At 38.2% G+C, this 19,987-nt stretch overlaps 1 protein-coding gene and 1 pseudogene across 1 annotated transcript in view; one reads left to right on the top strand and one right to left on the bottom strand.

The window, feature by feature from the left end:
* SLC25A21 (solute carrier family 25 member 21) overlaps positions 1-19,987 on the bottom strand; it is a 476,684-nt gene that overhangs the window by 312,986 nt on the left and 143,711 nt on the right. The gene's annotated exons all lie outside the window — the stretch shown is intronic.
* On the top strand, positions 18,601-18,683 carry LOC150015860 (U4 spliceosomal RNA; annotated as a pseudogene).

The raw sequence follows: 19,987 nt of genomic DNA, 5'->3' as shown, positions 1-19,987 counted from the left end.
AGATTTAAGGCAGTAATTTGTTACAGGCAAGACATTTATAGGGGCTGCGTTATCGAAGCTAGAATCATCAAGAAATTCTATCAGAAGACACAATGTTTAAGTACAGGTCTAATTACTGCAATCATTTCTTTTTTGTTTCCTTTGCAGAGATCCACTTAATCCCATCTCTTAGTGTGGGCACGAGCTGACAGTTGCATGACAAGGAATGTTTCCCTTTGTAAAAAACCCACTTCCTTTCTGTGTAGTTTTAGCCTAATTGAAATGTTTCCTATTAAGCTCAATCAAGGCAGCAATTATCTAATTACTCACTTATGCTTTTCCAGCCAAAAATTTGCCTAAGCTGGTATATTGGAATGAGAGAGTGCATATTTATTATTGCTTTAACATTTTCCTGTTTGGCTTTAGACAATAATCATAAACATTTGCTTTGAGCTCACCAGAATATATCTGATTAATTCTGCTATTTTCTATAAAATTGTATCACTCTAAGCTATAGCCCAGTGTGCCAAACACAGCCCTGCCAGCGAAACGTGCTTTAAAAAGCTTGTGGTTATGCTACATGAATGGTGTCATTGGAGAAGGGTAATAAGAAAACAGGCTAGTGAAAAGAAATCACAAACATATATTCAATCATCTCAAAGCCATGAGTTTTATGGCTTTACAAAATAAAAAGTAAGTAACTTAGCTTTAATTGAGAAAATAATTTTTATAAGATTTCTTTAAAGAAACATGTATACTGCATGTCTGGATTTTCTCTTGATACAAATCCCTTAGGTCTTGAGATGATCACAACCAGTCAACAACACAGGTGGTCCACACTTTTTAGGTATAAATTAGAGACATATATCATTAAAACCAGAATTAATTTTGGAGTTAGTGACCCTGTGAGGTCATTCCTGATTGACTCAATTTTGATTGAGGTTTTACCAAGCACAGCAGACAAATTGGGTATGAGAGATTGATATTTTCATCTCCAGACAATAAATTTTATTGTTGTTTTCATCATAAATGTTAACTAATGTGAGACTAATACAGCTCTCTTCATGGAAAGAGATCCCCAGAAAATTTGTATACTTCACGGTGAATTTATAAGGAGGGAATGGAACACTTCATCAATCCCTCAAATGTGGCCACTTCACAGTCTTTCACCTAAGTTTGCCATAAACCCAGAAGATGACTACACTCAGTGAGAACCGCAACAACAAGCCTACAAGGAAAATATTCCATTTCCTGGAAGGAGATGAGAGTTTTGCATTGCATTGGTAAAGAGAAGAGCTTTCTTCTACTTACTCTTAATGATGCAGCAGTCATACACAGTAATCTCAGAAATGAAAGTTTTCTACAAGAAGACACTTCACTTTCTAATAACTGATTTACCTCAAGGATACCCTGTGTGGCCATACAGGGAGTTTGAGATGCCGTTCCCAAAAACATGTTATATTATCTGCTTCACAGTTTGAAAAGATGTCTAGAAAAAAAGGCATTATATCCTAAAGATGGTCCCAAAGATTCTGCATTCTGCTCTGCTTGCGTAGTCTCTTTGGTAGAGGAAGTCAAGAAAAGTAGAAAGAAAGAGAGATGAATCACATTTTTTGTGAGAATGGGGAAAACAATTAGACAGTTCTCTTTCCCTGGTCCTTAAGAACGTGGAAGTTTGTGAAGTGCATTCAATAAAATGGCTGGAAAATCAATTTTATTTCTGCATGTGACAATTCACTGATGAGGACAAATGAGTCTCAACATTCTGTCTGCGGTTTGATGCATCACCATTGTTATCTGCCAAACAGTTTTATATGTTCTGGAGGGGAACTTGATCCATTTTACAATACCTGAGTGGAAGCCTGGGGTAGTAGGTAAACTTACCATTAACTAAGAACAAACACTGAGACCAGCACTCTTCTGTCTGGATCTGCCTTCAACTGACCCTGAGCAGCACTAGCAATAGAGCAATGGAGGCACATTGAACCTACCAACACCTCTTCCATACACAGGCCCAAAACCTCTTACTTAGTACCAAGCAATAAACAAAAGAAAATAAATCAGTATAGTCCTTGTTTCAACATTAAACTCTTGAAATTATTTTAAAATCTATTTTTATTTATTTATTTATTTATTTGAGAGAGAGAGACATATGTGCCCCAATCAGGAATTGAACTCACAACCAATGCTCTAGCCAATTGAGTCGTCAGGCCAGGGCTACAAACTCTTGAAATTTTCAACTTGAGTTACTACTGCCTTTATTTCCCCTCTTACTTTGCACCAGTTCTCATATTTCTATATTTCCTCCACTGTAATAATTCAATAGAACTAATTATGTCTTTTAAAATAGTTAAATAAGCAAATGACTAAAGTTCTCTTTCCGTTTTCCCCGATGCTGGGTCAAATGGCTCCTCAAGTTTGTCTGAAGTGATACCTTGCATCTGGCTGGAGTCTTCTCTTGGGATTATTTTTATAACATCCCCAAATACTTCTCAAAGTGTGTTGAAGTGGGGCTGTTTCATCCAATTTAAAGTAATACCCGCTGGCAGCAAATCTTAGGATCATAGAAATTTAACATCAGAAAAAGTAAGTGTCCCGTAGTTTCTTAATTACAATTGTGAATTCTAAGTACATGTTATGTTTATTCTAAATTTTCCACTTGTGAATTATTTTTCTATTACCTGCCATTTTAATATCTATTTGGTCTGTTACTTATTTTGCTTCTAAGTACAATAATGTTAATGCATTTCAGGTTTTAAAAAGTAGTAAAGGCTTGATAGAACATGAACAAAATAATAACTTATCCTCTATTATTCTAAAAATGCAAATAAACTATTGGTGTCTTTAAGTCTTTGACTATAGGTCATGGGTTGCCTTTGATAAATGAAACTATTTACTGTTCATCAGTCTATTAAGATCTTACAAATCAAAGTTAATCAATACAAAGAATACTTACTAAGAAAAAGTCTGATGTTAAAAGCTTTTCACTTGTCATTGCCCAAGTTAAAATATATGTCACACAGTTTAAAGCATATAAAACATTACAGCCCTGGCTATATATTAGAATCACCCTGAAGCTTTTTAAGCCATGGATTGGTTTCAGCCCCAGAGATTCTGATTTAATTGGTTCTTTGTGTGCCTATGTATCAGGACTTTAAAACACTCCCAAGGTGACATAAGCACAAGGCTGAGAATGAAAGTGTATTTAGAATGAAATTATACAGCACACAGATGCACAATTAATGGATTTATAATTTTTCCACATGTCCTACCATTAGCTTGAGGTAAAACAGAGCGCTTCATTCATTCATTCATCAATTCATTCATTCGACATCATTTATATCCACTGCATAGGCCACAAACTGCCACCTCCTTCATTACCTAACTAGTCACAAAAACAAGCAAAATATCCCCTTGTAATAATGGAAAAAAATGAGAGAAATTTTGGAAGAAAACTGATTTGAAGGGGAAATAGTGTGGTATACAAAATAACAGCCTCCAAAAGTGTCCCATCTTAATCTCTGGAGCCTGGGAATATATTTTGTTACATGGCAAAAGAAATTTCACAGATGTGAATTATCCAGGTGGGCCCATTCTAATTGTATCGGTTCTCAAAATAAGAGACCATTCCCCAGCTGTGGTCAAAGGAGGTCCTGATTACAGAATAAAGACATACAGAGATACAACAGTGCTTCCTTTGAAGGTGCAGAAAAGAGACCATGATCCAAGGAATGCAGGCCTCCAGAAGCTGGAAAAAGATACAGTCTTCCCTAGAGCTACCTGAAAAAAAAAAAAACATAGCCCTTATGCTCTCGTAATTTGGTCAAATGAGACCTGTGTTGGACTTCTGACCTACAAAAATATGAGATAAATATTTGTGTTGTTTTGAGACCCAAGATGACAGAGACCTAAATGGAAGCTACACTAACCTCCTCCTAGAACCAAACTGGAATTACAACTAAATTTTAGAAAAAGCACCCTGAATAACCAACTGAACACTAGCCAGAGAAAAGCCTTATAACCAAGGACAGACAGAAGAAGCCACATCACCACAACATGACTGGTAGGGAGAGCAGAGGAAGCACGAGAAGGCTGGCTGGTCTCCCGTGGGTGGCAGCTGAAGATCTGGAGGGACATTTCAGTGGCTTGGAGTTCTCCTAAGCAGTGTGGGGTATAAACCCCAAGCTCGGCTCCCCAGCCTACAGCACCAGAACCAAATTACAGACAGCTATGAAAAGCAGCATGGTTTCTGTCCACCAGGGAGATAGGGCTGGAGATGTAGAGAGTCTCTTTAAGAGCCAACACAGAAAATTTTGTTTGTAGCAACTTACCCAGGGTGCTGGCAAAGGGAAGGCAGAGTGGGTTAGAGACACATGAGAAGAGTCTGGGGCTGGTGGCTCTGGGAAGAGAACTAAAGGAATAGCCACCAGGATCCTTGTGCTGAGTCATTTCCCATACTGCAGGAGCCATCTTTCTCAGGCAGAGCACTCCCCTCCAAGTAGCATCAATTTAAGGCAAAGCAATAGCCTCACCTGCAGGAATTACTCTGCCCCACCCTGTGGTTCTTAAACCCTGCTGCTGAGAAGTACAGCTGGAAGATTTTTACCCTTTAAGCCTAAAAGAAAGCCTGCAGACAGAGACAGATCTCTGGGAGCTCTGAGACTTTAGCTGACCCTACCCTGCACCTGGTGCTGGTAAAAGCTAGCCTTGATGTGGAGCATGGTTCTTTCTGCACACAAATAGTTCCAGCAGAGGGAGCCATAAGCTGTGGATCCATGATGGCTCCAAACAGGTTGCCCAGGACCAATCACAGGCAGGGTTTGACATAGGCCTACACTGGAATCTTTGTGAATCTATCTAATACACAGAAACAAACACAAAGAGGCAGCCTAAGTGGGAAGACAAAGAAACAGGATCCAAATGAAAGAAAAAGATAATTCTCCAGAAGAACTAGATGAAACGGAGGCAAATGATCTATCAGATTGAGAGTTTAGAGTAATAATTATACAGATACTCAATGGTATGAAAAAGATATAGAAACCATATGAAAGGACCAGTCAGAAATAAAGAATGCTATACCTGAAATAAATAATACACTGGAAGGAATAAGCAGTAGGTTATATGAAGCAGAGGATTGAATCAGCGATTTAAAAGACAAGGTAGAAAAGAATACTCAACAGAGTGGCAAAAGGAAAAAACAATGAAAAGAAATTAAGAGAGCTAAATAAACCTCTGGGACAACATAAAGCATAACAACATCCAAATCATGAGAATACCAGAAGAAGAACACAGTGACCACGGTATCAAGAACCTATTTGATAAAATAATGACTGAAAACTTCCCTAATCTTGTGAAGAAAGAAGACACACAAGTCCAGGAAGCTCAGAGAGTTCCAAACAAGTTGGTCCCAGAGAGGCTTAAAGACAAGGATGGAATCCTGCAAGCTTCAAGAGAAAAGCAGGTAGTTATAAAAAAGGGAGGACCAATTAAACTGGCATCTGATTTCAGACCACAAAGAAGAGGGTGAAATATTCATGGTGATGAAAAGCAAGAATCTAAATAACCAAGGCAACTATACCCATCAAGGTTATCATTTAAAATTGAAGGTAAAATAAGGGGTTTCCCAGGCAAGAAAAAGCTAAGGGAGTTTGTTGACACCAAACCAGTACTGTAACAAATCTTAAAAAAGGCTTGTTTTAAAAAGAAGGAGAAAGGAAGAAAAAAAAAAAAAAAAAAGAAGAAGAAAAGAGTCTAACAATAAGATGGCACTGACTACATATCTAGCAATAATCACCTTAAATGTAAATGGCTTAAATGCCAACCAAAAGACACAGGGTAGATAAATGGAAAAGAAAACAAGACCCATATACATGCAACCTCCAGGAAACGCACCTCATATCGAAAGATACACAAAGACTAAAAGTAAAGGGATGGAAAAAGATATTTTATGTAAATGGAGAGGGAAAAAAATGCTGGGGTAGCAATACTTATATTCTAAAAAATAAACTTTAAAACCAAGGTTATAGTAAGAGACAAAGAAGGACTCTACATAATGATAAAGAGAACACTCCAACAAGAGGATATTACCCTAATAAACATTTATGCACCCAACATAGGAGCGCCTAAATATGTGAAGCATTTTTTGATGGACATAAAGGAGGAGATCAACAGAAATACAGTCATTGTCAGGGATTCGAATACCCCTTTGACTTCAATGGATAGATAATCCAGGCAGAAAATCAAGAAGGAGACAGTGGCCTTAAATGACACACTAGATCAAGTACACATGGAACCTTTTCTAGGACAGTCCATATGTTAGGATACAAAGCAAGTCTCAATAAGTTTAAGAAGACTGAAATCGTATAAAGCATCTTCTCTGACCACAATGCTATTAGACTAGAAATCAATCACAAGAAAAACACTCGAAAACACACAAAGACATGAAAGCTAAATAATGTGCTATTAAAAAATGAACATGTCAACAATGAGGTCAAGGAAGAAATCTAAAGATAGCTTGAAACAAATGAAAAGGAGAACACAACAAAATCCAAAATCTGTAGCACACAGGGAAAACAATCCTAAGAAGGAAATTGGTAGCATTACAGGCCTATCTCAGAAAACAAGAAAAAGCTCAAACAATCTAAATTTACACTTAAAGGAACTTGAAAAAGAGCAACAAAGTCCAAAGTAAGTATAAGAAAGTAAATAATAAAGATCAGAATAGAAAAAAATTAAATAGAATCTAAAAATAAAATGATACAAAAGATCAATGAACCCAAGAGTTGGTTCTTTGAAAAGATAAACAAGATTGACCTAAGTAAATAAAGTCAGAAATGGGAGAAGGGAAATAACAACTGATACCAAAGAAATAAAAAGGATTCTAAGAAAATATTATGAACAACTATATGCTAATAAACTGTACAACCTGGACAAAATGGATAAATTTTTAGAAACATACAAACATTCATGGATAGGAAGAATTAACATTATTAAAATGTCCATACTACCCAAAGCAATCTATAGATTCAATGCAATTCCTATCAAGATTCCAGTGACATATTTCACAGATACAGAACAAATATTTCAAAAATTTATATGGAATCAGAAAAGGCCCTGCATGGCAACAGTGATCCTGAGAAAGAAGAACAAAGTTGGAGGAATCACACTGCCTAATATCAAACTATACTATAAGGCCATATTAATCAAAACAGGATGGTACTGGCATAAAAACACATATAAATAAATGGAACAGAATAGAGTCCAGATATAAACCTATACCTTTTAATCAATTAATATTTGATAGAGGAAGCAAACACATACAGTGGTTAAGTGGTGTTGGGAAAATTGGACAGATACATGCAGATAAATGAAACTAGATCACTTTCGCACACCACACACAAGTATAAATTCAAAATAGATTAATGACTTAGATGTTAAACCCAAAACCACAAAAATCCTAGAAGAAAACATAAGCAGCAAAATCTCGGATATTGCTCATAGAAATTTTTCCCAGGAAAGGGAAATAAAAGAAAATATAAACAAATGGGACTACATCAAAGTAAAAAGTTTTTGCACAGCAAAGGAAAACATCAACAAAATTAAAAGACAACCCACAGAATGGGAGAACATACATCTGATAAGGGGTTAATATCCAAAATTTATAAAGTACTTACAAAACCCAACAGCAAAAAAATTAAAAAACAACCCAATTAAAAAATGAGCAAAAGACCTAAATAGATACTTCTCCAAAGAGGACACACAAGTGGCCAACATACACATGAAAAAATGCTCAATGTCACTAATTATCAGAGAAACACAAATTAAAATAACAATGAGATATCATCTCACACCTGTCAAAATGGCCATCACCAACAAATCAACAAATAAGTGCTGGTGAGGATGTGGAGAAAGAGGAACCCTAGTGCACTGCTGGTGGGAATGCAGATTGGTGCAGCCACTGTGGAAAGCAGTATGGAGATAGCTCAAAAAGTTGAAAATAGATCTGCCTTTTGACACAGCAATCCCACTTCTGGGAATATATTTAAAGAAACCCAAAACATTAACTCAAAATAAAATAAGCACTCCTATGTTCATTACAGCCTTATTTACAATCACCAAAATATGGAAGCAGCCCAAGTGTCCATCAGTATATGAATAGATAAAACAACTATGGGACATTTATACAATGGAATAATACTCAGCTATGAAAAAGAAGAAAAGATTTCCCTTTGTGACAATATGAATAGACCTAGAGAACATTAAGTAAGTGAAATAAGCCAATCAGAGGAAGACAAGTATCATATGTTTCACTCATATGTGAATCTAATGAACAAACTGAACAAACAAACAAGAGACAGACCCATAGATAGAGAGCAGGATGACAGCTAAGAGCTGGGGAGGGGAGGGGTAGAGGGACTGAGCAAAAAGTGAAAAAGACTCTTGAACATGGACAACAGTGTGGTGATTGTGGTGGGAGGGGGGTTAATGAACTAAATGGTAATGGAAAAAAATACAATTAAATTTTTTAAAAAAAATTGTGTTGTTTTAAACCACCCAGTTTGTGGCAGTTTGTTATAGCAGCAAGAGGAAACTCACACGGATATTGATGTTAATTTGGAATTTCCAGAGTCATCAGGCGAACCTAAGAGAATGTTATGTTGTCATGACATTGCATCTCACAGACCTCCAGTAGGGAGCATAAATGACCCCTGCTGCTGCTCTGAACTTCACCTTGGTGTCTGTGCAGAGACCATGCTTCCCAAAGCTGCTGCCAGCCAATGACTAAGCCAGCAGCAGTGCTGAGGTAGGAAGGTTCCTGGAGACACTGAGTTCCAAGCTCCTCTGACTGCCATTTTGGCTTGATTCTATTCTGTGATGGGCTTGACAAACATTCTTCAGCTTGCACTGCATTCTAGGAGCTTCCACCCTGTGCCCCTTCCCCTCCTCTCACCTTCACTGAGGGTCAGAGTTGCACAGGGGTCAGCCAGAACTACTCTACCCCTCCTGGCTCTCTCCCCATTTTCTTTCACAGGCATTTCCCCGAGTACAAAATAAAAATATGGGACCCTTTGTTCAAAAATTATTAAGAATTCCAACAGTTTGTGCATGTGGTTTGCCACATCTTCATGCACTGGATTGTAACCCTTTCTTTTTCCATTTCGGTATGGAGAAAAAAAGAATTTCAAGACAGGGATAGCAGAGCATTAAAGCAAATATTCTAAATGCAGTGCATGAGTAGCTCACTCATGAAGTTGGCCCCAGTATCTTCCAGTAAAATCCCTGCAGGTCTACTTTTAGTTTGGTGTCTGCTTGGAGGGCCCTGAGTAAGAGTATGTTCCAGGTCTCTTCCCATAAAGTTAGCTCCTTTGGGCACCAAACCTGGCTGTGATCAAGTGAATGAAGGTAACACTGAGCTTCAATTTGTCCTTCTAAGCCTCCAATATGGTTTCAAAATTCATTTTATTGATTCAAGCTAGTTCTCTCTTAATTTTTGAGGTTTCCCTTTTCTACGATATATAGTATATAATGTTTAGGAAGCAGTGTGGGTTTTTGAGCCACACTCACTGTAAAAAGATACGTAGTGAGAAGTATAGCTGTGATTGCAACATTTCATTTGAAAAAAACACCAAGGCAAAATTCAGGCAGCAAAACTCATAAACAAGTTCCTTCATTTCATGTTTAAAGGAAAGAAGTTGGAAACAACTAAAGACCTTCTTAGGGGAAAAACTAAATTCCCTCCTCCTCTTCCATTTGCAATTCCAGGTGCTATTATTGTTTTGATAAGATGTTTTCCAAACATTTGTCAATTTTAAACATCAGGGTGAATATCTGTGGCCTTTAGCAACCTCTCTAGGCTTCAATGGGTTAAGCAAATTAGACCCTGCCTATTCTCTGAGATCCCTTTCAGCAGTAAAATGCTTTGAATTCATGAAAAACGTCTGCTTTGGTCAAATCCGAGATTTCATAACATAATCATATATTCTTCCTTGGTCTATATTCTACCTCCAAGTGTATGTCTTTTCAGGGTTTGCCAAAGAAACCATTTCGCTTAGTACTCCTATCATTGGGATCTACTGAAGTATTTATAAACGAGACAAAGAAACTCAAATAAAAAATGCAGGTGATACAAGGTTCACATGATTAGCCCAAATCCCCAGTGTTGATTAGAGACAGGCTCTGGACCGGAATGCTTGACTGGTCATCATATCCTCTTGTCTGTGCAATGCTGCCTCTATATTTTGTCAGTATAAAGGACCAAGTTGTTAGATTTAGTATTTTTGCAGTATCAAGTTAATAGATTCACATTTGTCGGTTTAATATGTTCCCTTACATAGCGCACAGCTCTGAGCAAAACATTGGATTCCCCAGGGACCCAAGCAGACTAATAATTAGGCCCCTTCAAAGTGATGCTTTCTAAATAATTACCTAACACTGATGTTGTGAGAAACGCTCACAATAAAAACAGGGACACAGGACTTAAGCAGTAAAGCGAGGCCTTTATTCACGAGTCTGCAGAGCCGGGTGCACCCTCACAGCCAGGATAATGTGCGCCCCAAATAGACAAAGGAACCTGGTTTTATAGTCTTGGCTTCCCCACCCTGAAGTTGCCACCCTAAAGTGAGAGCGATCAGCTTCCCCACCCTAACGCAACTAGTTTCCCCTCCCCTCTCCTTCTTCCCCATTTCTCCATGACCGGATACTCCGGAGGTACAATCTAAGGCGTTCATCTAAATGTCCCTATTGTGATTTGTGAATATGCTAATGCTGTCCACTCCCTTCTCAGAGATCCTTTAATTACATTTGCCCTTAAGACCCTTTAATTACATTTGCCCTTTGTTACCAATGACTTTTTACTGGTTTGGGAGTCACTATGTCCTTGTTTCCAACAATGTGAACCAAGCACTTGGCGACAAAGAGGTACTGGGGATCAGAGGACTTCCAGATCTCCATTTGTGCACCCAAAGGCCTACAGGTAAAAGGACCCACTGTCCTTGGAAGTCAGGCCAACAGCGGTCAACTGTTGCTCCTTCGGTATATCTTTTGTGGGCCCACCTCAAGCAACTCATTCACAGAGGTGACCTTCTGTGTAATGTATTGATGCCCAGGGTTACTATCTAATTGCTCCTCCTCTTAATTCAGCTTTGATATTAAACAACTTTTTCTTTAAGTTCACTTCCTTTTTATATTGTATTTCGAGGCAACAAGCAGGGATGAAATAATGGCTCCTACACCCTCAAAAGGAATTTTGAAAACCACTGTTTCAGGTGTTTTTCTTTACCCAGGTAACTTTATTTTTAATCACAGATTTCCAGATATATAAAGAATTTCTACATCTCTTTGAGTGAAAAATTACCTTCCAGATCAAAAGCAAACTAGAACCATCTATACAGTATTATTAAAAGGCTATCTTTATTGAGTTGATGCATACAGAAAAGGTTATCTTATAAAAAGACTTATTTAATATCAGATGTTGAGACTATTTGGCATTGCCTGGAGCAGCAAATATAAGTACTTAATTAATCACAGTGGCCATGATAGGTCCTACTTGCTCTCCTTTTGATGTTCAAGTGCTCCTTTCCTCTCCTATGTTCTCCTAGGTTATTGTCTGTGTGAGGAAATGGCCTTATAGAGAACTAATAAGCAAAGAAACCGAAACAATTAGGTGAAGAAATAAAGGAAAAAGCATTGGGATAAAAGAGCAAATGGTCTCAGAAATTAGTCAGCCAGGCTGCCAGCATTTTCTTAAGACTCACAGATGAAACAACAAGGCCGTGGGCTCTGTCTCCTCCAAGTGTCTTACACGGGAACGTGGTGACAAGTACACAGAGAGTATATGAAATCTAAAAATTAAATAAAAACTAGTAATGGGGTTCAAATGAGGAGCAATTATTTAAAAAGAAGGGAGAAAGAAGAAAGCCTTGGAGTTGTTCCTACTTCTACTGATTAGTGTTTGACTTCACTAAGGGGAAAGGAAGGAATGAGAGGGAAGAGAGAGCCCAAATCTCAGCAGGGAAGCAGGCGGTGCCCTGAACCACAGGACTATTTGTTCTCAGAACTAGAACCAAAGCAAAGTCAGTGAAGGATTATGTTGTGGGAACCCTGATGATAAACACACTCAAGATGAAGGAGAGAGAGCTCCCTTCCCCCAATTTTGTGGATACCAAAATTGCAAACAGAATGATGTAATTCTTAGAAATGGAACAATTTAGATTTGGTACAATATTAATTGAGCCCTTGCAGAGCTGCATACCAGAAGAGAGAAGGATTTTCTCAATGACGGACCAAAAGAGTAATGAGGGGAGAGAGGGGAGGAGGCTGGACAGAGGATGACTTCCTGTAGGAGGAGATAGTTTACACTTAGCTGTGGACAACAAGTACAAATTAGATTGCTGGTGAGAGAAACTTGGCAATAAAATTACTATGTAAGCTAAACATAATTATTACTTCAGAATATCCATGAGATGGAAATTAAATGCTTGACTGAAGAGACACAGAAAGTAAGATTTAAACTGTATTACTTAAACGTGATACTAGGGGAAGCCTAAAGCAACCTGCTATTACCACCATTTTACAAATGAGAAATCCAGGGAACAGAGAGGTCAACTGACTTGCTTAAGGTTAGACAAACAAAGCCAGCTTCAATATTGGAACCCATTTCTCTGGATTTCTTGCCTACAATGCTGTCAGCCCACTCAGCCTTTCCCCAAGTGTGAACTCTGGAACATTAGTTCTGCAGAATGTTAGCGAGCTCCTATTTTATGATAAAGTAAGCCTTAGGCATGCTGAGCAAATAGAGTTTTAAACACGTTTCTTACTGTGAGACTTCTCAGAGCCTTAAAAAATGATCATGTACAATGTGACTCTCCAAGAGAGGTGTACAGAATGTGGCTTTCTTACACTTATTTGGTCATCGAGCACTTTTTTCATGGTCTGTCTCTTAGACTTAGAGTAATAAGAAATACACAGAGGAATACTCTACTAATGAGTGCTGAGATGAGCAAGAAGCTACACAGGTTTGGACTATGGGCAGAGATATATAAATTTGAGGTAGAAAAATTGACAGGATGATTCTGGAATAAATTATCCACTTGGAACAATTTACCATTAGGCAGGGAGGAGCTGGTACCCTTAAGCTAGACCTCCATGCCTCCATAAATATCTAGGCAACACTACGTCTGCGTAAGTATGCACATGTATAGTTCATTATAGAGAATTCAGATACAAATAATGTCTAGCGTTAGCATTTGATGTGAGTTGTGTGCTCAAGAAGAGTCCACTTATTGCATCTGAAGAGGGCTGAAAAAAAAGAGCAGATTCAAATTGGGAAGAATCATCAGAGACAATGGAAGATGTTGTGGCCCAAAGGCTTTAGAAGCAAATTGAGAACTCACAAGGGAATTGAGGTAGTAACAGCAAATTCACTTACATGTTATTTATTGTCTTTCCCCATTTGAATGAAAACTCCCACAGGGAAGAGATTTCTGTCATTTTTTCCTTCACTGATCTACCCCAAGAGTCTAGAACAGTGCAGTAGATTAATAAATAGTGAATGAATAAATAAATAAAAGTATACTCAAATAAGAACCTTTGATCTCTCCTCCACCAACATCCACCACCCAGAAAAAGAATCTTCCCCATCTTTTCCATCTTAGTTAATGATAACTCCAGTTGACCTAGTTCCTTGGGTCCAAAATCTTAGAGGTCGCTCGCTTTCACTCCTTTTTCTCTCTCACCCTAATCTATTCAAATGGCAAGTGAAATCAAGTCTACATTTATATGTATCCCAATTTTGATCTCTTCTTCCCATCCCTTTGCTACTATCCTGGTCTAAGTCACCATCAGTTCTTGTCTGTCCTATTGCAATTGCCTTCTAATTGTTCTCCATTTCCTCTCACACCCTGCTACCATCTCTTCTCCACATAGCAGTCAGAATTATCCTTCACAGTGACAAAGCAGGTTCCATTGCTCCCCTGCCTAAAACCTTTTAATGGCTTCCCATCAAACTCAGAAGTCCTTACAAGGCCATAATCTAGCTCCTGCCCTGGGTAAGCTTCAGCTTCCTTTGCTCCCTCACACTCGTTCTGTTCCAGGCTCACTGGACACCTGGCTGTCTGTAGTTACACCCAGCACACCCCGCACTGCTGGGTGGAAAGGGCCTCCTTTCCATTCACTGCTTCCCCACCAGTCTGTCTTCCCTCAGACCTCTGCACTCCACCCTCTCCTTCCTTCGGCTCTCAGAGGCCACCTCCCCAGGAGAGCTTCTCTGACAGCACTATGTAAAAGCAGCCTCACCACCATGATGCCTTCCATCCTTTCACCTTCAGCTTTTTCCATGGCCCTTGCTGCTCTGATTTCCCACGGCTATTTGTTTTCTGCCTCTATACCCCACTAAAATGCAAGTTCCACATAACCAGGCACTTTGTTTTGCTAAATTCTGTTGCTTCAGCACACAGAATAGTTCCTAATATGTTGTAGCCCCTGATAAGATATGCTAAATGAATGAGTTACTAATGTTTGTCAAGTAATTGTTATATGCCAGGACCTTTGCATGCAATATTTCCTATGATCTTTAAGAGGTGATTGGTATTACTAACCAACTTTATAGATAAACATTGATGCAAAGCGAAGTTAAGTAACTTGCTTAAGGGACACACCCAGCAAGTAAAGAAGTCACAATTTAACTGCTGTATATCAGTCATTGTAACATTCTTGTTTTAATGATAGTTTCCAGACAAGTATTTTGTCTCTGACTTCCCTTCTCTTTTTCTCCTTTTTCTTCCTTCCTTTTGTTCATTCATTCATGTGTTTGCATTTTTAGCACTATGATTGGCTCTGGGCATACAAATTTATAATAAATAAGACACAGGGCCCACTCACAAAAAGCTTCCTTGTCTGGTGGGGGAAGACAAGACATATAAACAAATATTTTCAAGATCGTATTTATTTTCTCTCAGAAAATAAAAGTCATTTTACTTAACATATATTCCACTTCTCATTAAACTACAAGAGTTTTTAGTCAAAGTCATTTCCCACATGTTGTAATCTGCTTATCTCAACTGCCCTAAAACATATAAATACCATATTTTGTATTTTTACTTGCAAGTTATTTCTGGTTCTTTGGAAAGCAGATGAGGTACAAATAGGAATAGTGGAGTACTTAATCTTTTATGTTATTTACTTACACAGATACTTACTGATATTTATCATCAAGGCATAGCACCAGGCACAATGAAGAATAATAATGACTATGACATTACACCTGCTCCTCTGTGAGTGCACAGTCAGGTAGAAGAAACAACAGCAGTACAAGACACCAGCAAAAAGCCTCATAAGGGAAGTACAGGTCTGATGCATTTTCTGCAGAAAACTAGATTCTTTGGGTGGGGTGATAGAGATTTAACCCAGGTCCAGGACCCTTATTCTTAACCACGCCTCTCTACTCTGCCCACTGAGGTGGCTGTGAATTTAGCAATGGTAAATATTATAAGGCAGAAAGTTTTCAGCTCAGATATTTTAATGTACACTGTCCAAATGCTTTGTCTTCTGTCGAATTAAGAGTTCTACCGGTCCTATAGGTTTTCTCTGCACACAAGTCTGGTCTTCAGGATTATACCCTGGTCAGGCTTTTAAAGATCTAATATGACTTCCATGTAAAAAAGGAAAACACATTCTCCTCTAATTCCTACCTATATAACTTTGAGTAAGTTACTTAACTTCTCTGTACCTCATCTGTAAAATGGAGTTAATAAGAGTATCTACAGCATAGTGATAGGTGCTGAGGGTAGAAAGATGATTAAAAGTCAAGGAGAAAAAGAAAAGTCAAGGAGAAAACCAAGTATAGTTAATTAGATAAAATGCAGTAACAGTCAGGAAAACTATTACAAAGTATACATAACAGTCTAGTGAGTATAGCTATATAAATCCATTGTCCTTATTAGAGATAAGGACTAGTCCACGACATTCTGGTGCAGTCTTTCCATTAAGTCTATGGTTCAGAAACCATGATGTAGCAACAGAGCTTCAGTGATTATTTGCATTTTAAAAAATAATAGATATGATTAAATAAAAACTATCTACTGAAGCTGAACACTTCAGTTCTTCGTAATTCTCCCTCATCATTATATACCCAGCAGAAATGTTCATATATTCACCAAATGACATTTACAATAATATTCATAATGGCACTATTCATAATTGGTAAAAACTGGAAACTATCCAAATACTCATCAGTACAAAGTGTAGTATAGTCACTCAACACTAGACAGCATTATAATGAGAAAATCACAACTGTATGCAATAACATGGATGAATTTTATAGACACAATGCTCAGCAAAGAAGACAGGAACAAAATGTACGTACTCTGTGACTGCATCTTAATAAAATTCAAAGCAGCAAAACTAATCTGTGATGTTAGAAATTAGGTTAGTGGTTTCTTAGAGGATATAGTAATTAGAGGCAGTTACAAAAGGGATTACTGTGATTTTGGTAATGTCTCTTTCTTGCCCTGAGCACTAGTCAGGTGGGTATGTGCAGATGGTAAAAACTGGCCAAACAATGCATTTAAGATACATATTTTTAAAATGCATGTTGTTCTTCAATAAAACACTACCTGCAAAATGTTACAGTCCTTTTACTGTCCCAACACCCATGTCACATGTTTCTTAGCTTTGTGTGACACTCCATGCAAGACCAAGCACTCTGAGAATCCACCTAGGTTAAGTGTTAATAATCTCTCCTTCTGTAAGCATAATGCCAATAGAAAGTATGGCTGCAAGCCACTCTTAGAATCAATGTTTTCTTTGATTATGATTAGCTCATTGGTGCCATATGTTCTATGAGGCATTACGGCAACATTTTTAAAATGGCAAAATAATGAAAGGCATTTGGTGGTGAAGCAAATAAATAGCTTGTCTCTATTTTCCAAAAAACAACCTGCAGCCCTCCACCAAATTCTGTTTTGAAATGTAATCAACGCTTGGGGAGAAAAAACTGTCCACTGACAACTATTATTTATAAAAGACCCTGTAAAAGGTATTAAAGATGTCAAGAATGTTTTATCTACTAACCTGAAACCTGTCTCAGACAGAAATAAAAACGGCTGCAGAGTCAACACATGGATTTCATGTTAGTGCTGCAGTTGAGGGCACCTGGGCCGAGGTTATGTGTTAAGTCAGTGAAAATGTGTAATTCATGAGGTAACTGAAAAAACCACTAGGCAGGAAGATGGATAGATTGAACATTTTCTGTGCCACCATTTCTGTGCTAATGATCAGGTAAACACCTGTGAGAAAAACAAAATCCGGAATTGTTTCAGCCGTGCTCTAACCGCCTCCTGCCTCTGGCATGAGTAGCCATTAGCCTGCTGAGGGCTTCTCCAGAAGAGGGACCAGCTGCAGAGCCCCTGGGAGGCCACATCCTCCCTCCCGCCCCTCAGAGCCTAGTAACTAGCTCGTTAGTCAGAGGCACCTGCTACAGAGAAACTAGTGTGGGGCATGGCCAGGATTCAAAGTAAGTTTGCTGATTCTAAGGCCTGATCTTATGACTATTACACAGTACTGTTTTCTAATCTAAAACACCCTTTTTTGCTCTCTTTCTAGAAAGGGCAATAAGAATGGGGCAAGGCCAAGGAATTCATTATGATCTATACCCATCCCTTTAAATCCCTGCTCTGGGTCTCAGCCAGCCATTTCATGGGAAGTAGGGGGCCAGGGACACAGACTTATGTGGAATCCCCAAATCTTCTTAGGATACTGCTTGCCATAATGCTACCTTCCAACTATTCCATTCAGATAGCTGTCCTTCACACCTCTGTGCACACACATACACACACACACACAACAACAAAAAGAATTCTGCAGATAGCAAAGGTCAGAGATGCAAGTCTTCAGGTTCAATATCATTTTGACTGACTTCCACAGGAAGCTCAGGCAGCTCTTCAAAATTAACCTCTTGTTTTTGGTTCTTAGCTCCCATCTGTAGCCAATATGATATCTTGTTTGGTTTCTCTATTTATCCCTTAAGAACTATGTCAATATTCATCCATTATACTTTATTAAATAGCCATGATTAGATAGTGTAATGATAACCAAAAGTTGAAAAAAAATGTTTGTTACATACTATGAAACATAATATGGCATCTCTTAAGAATTGAGCTCACTTACCTAGTTATACATTTTGTTTTTAAATACTGCACTTACAGATTAGATTTGTTTTATATATGTTTTGCAATTTATGTTCTCTTATGAATAAATATATTGTATGCCTTTCGTGCATATATACATATAAGATACACATATGTGATGTGATTCAAAGTTAATATTTTCAAAGACAGATACAAAATCAGTGCATGTGGAATTAAAGCACATTGCACACAAAATGAAAAGCACTATGGCAGAAAACACAGACAGAATGTATCTTGCCTATATAAAATAAAATATATGGCCGTTGTATCTCTAGAGCATGTTTTCCTTTTTTCTTTCTAAAAAATAAAACCCATTTTCTAATTGTTGAGTAAATAATGCTGAAGTTTCTTAGAAAAGAATTTGCTAGGTAATGATAAATTTATTATGTTCTTGGCTTCAGCCCACCAACTATTCCAAAGAGATAAAAAATATATATATATACTGGCATAGTGGCAATATTGTAGCCAATGAGGTTCATCTGAGGCTTGATGATTGCTAATTGAAAAAACAAAAACAAAACAAAAAAAAAACATGAGGGTCTTTTCCTTCCAGCCGCGCTGCGGCTGGAGGCTCAGCTGGCCTCTGCTTGCTGTCCACCATCACCTTGGCCTGCTCCTGCCACTCTGGAGCCGCGAAGTCCGTGACGCCGCTCCCTCTTCCCCGTCTTGGGATGGGGCCGGTACTAAAAATTCATTCTACAACACCCGATTCAGCCACTAGGTAACAACAAATGCAATAAAAAACCATGCCACAGGTGAAGAAGTATATCTGCCCCAGTGAGGTTACCAGAGAATTAGCAGTGGCTCAAATCAACATCTTGTGTGTAGTTGTCTTCTTGTTCCAATTTTTCCCCTTTGCCCTCCTCTGCCCAGCATACCCAGTGTTGTCATAGTCAATTCTCTCATCGTTGTCATATCCATGGAAAAAGGAATGAAGAGGTATAATGACTTCCGGCCAAGATGGAGGCCTAGACTGACATGCTCTGTCTCCGTCCACAACTAAGAAGGACTACAACTACCACAAAACCAAAAATAACCAGAAGTTCCAGAAAATAAAGCTACATGGAAGTCCAACGTATGAAGTTATAAACAAGTGGTGCTCATCCGGACAGGTTTAGAAGGAACTAATCCTTCCATTGACATCTCAAAGTGTGATATGGATAAAGGAATGGGTATCTTAGTCAAGGACATGATTGTTGAACATGGAGGGGTTGCAATGTGCAAATGCCTGTAGAGTCGAGATGGGGTAAGTCAACGTAAGAAACATTCAAACCTGTAGAGAATTTTTGTGAGTTTATTTGAGCCAAACTTGACCACAATTGCCGAGAAGCGAAACCTCAAAAAATTGAGAAAATGCTCCAGAGAGTGGCAGTTTTGCACCTTATTTTATACATCACAATCAAAAGAGGATGCATAAAGGGGTTACATGAAATCTGTTGGTGACAGATTAAGGAGGCAGGAGAAAGCAAAGTGGGGAAACTTCTGGGATTGGATAAAAGCTAAAATAATAGTCACATACTTCTTAGAAGGTGGGCACAGGATAGTTAACAGTCAACAATTAACATGATAACAATAACAATGAGGGTATTTGTGGTCTCCCCATGGCACCATGCCTGTACTTGGAGGGGTCTGGAAAAAGGAAATTTCACATTCCAAAAGTATGTTATCATAGATGCAAAAAGACAACAGACAGGTTCAGTTAAGGTAAAGATTGACCTTTGTTAGAAAAAAATACCAGCCTAGCACATGACTATCCATCATGAACTGCTTTTAGTTAGAAAGTTTTAATTTCAGACCATCCTACATGATTTCTTTAGGTCTGAGTT

This window comes from Furipterus horrens, unplaced genomic scaffold (genome assembly GCF_987537825.1).
Source record: "Furipterus horrens unplaced genomic scaffold, mFurHor1.1.pri manual_scaffold_3, whole genome shotgun sequence".
NCBI lineage: Eukaryota > Metazoa > Chordata > Mammalia > Chiroptera > Furipteridae > Furipterus > Furipterus horrens.
The sequence above is the reverse complement of the archived record's forward strand: the minus strand, read 5'-3'. Positions and strand labels throughout refer to the sequence as shown.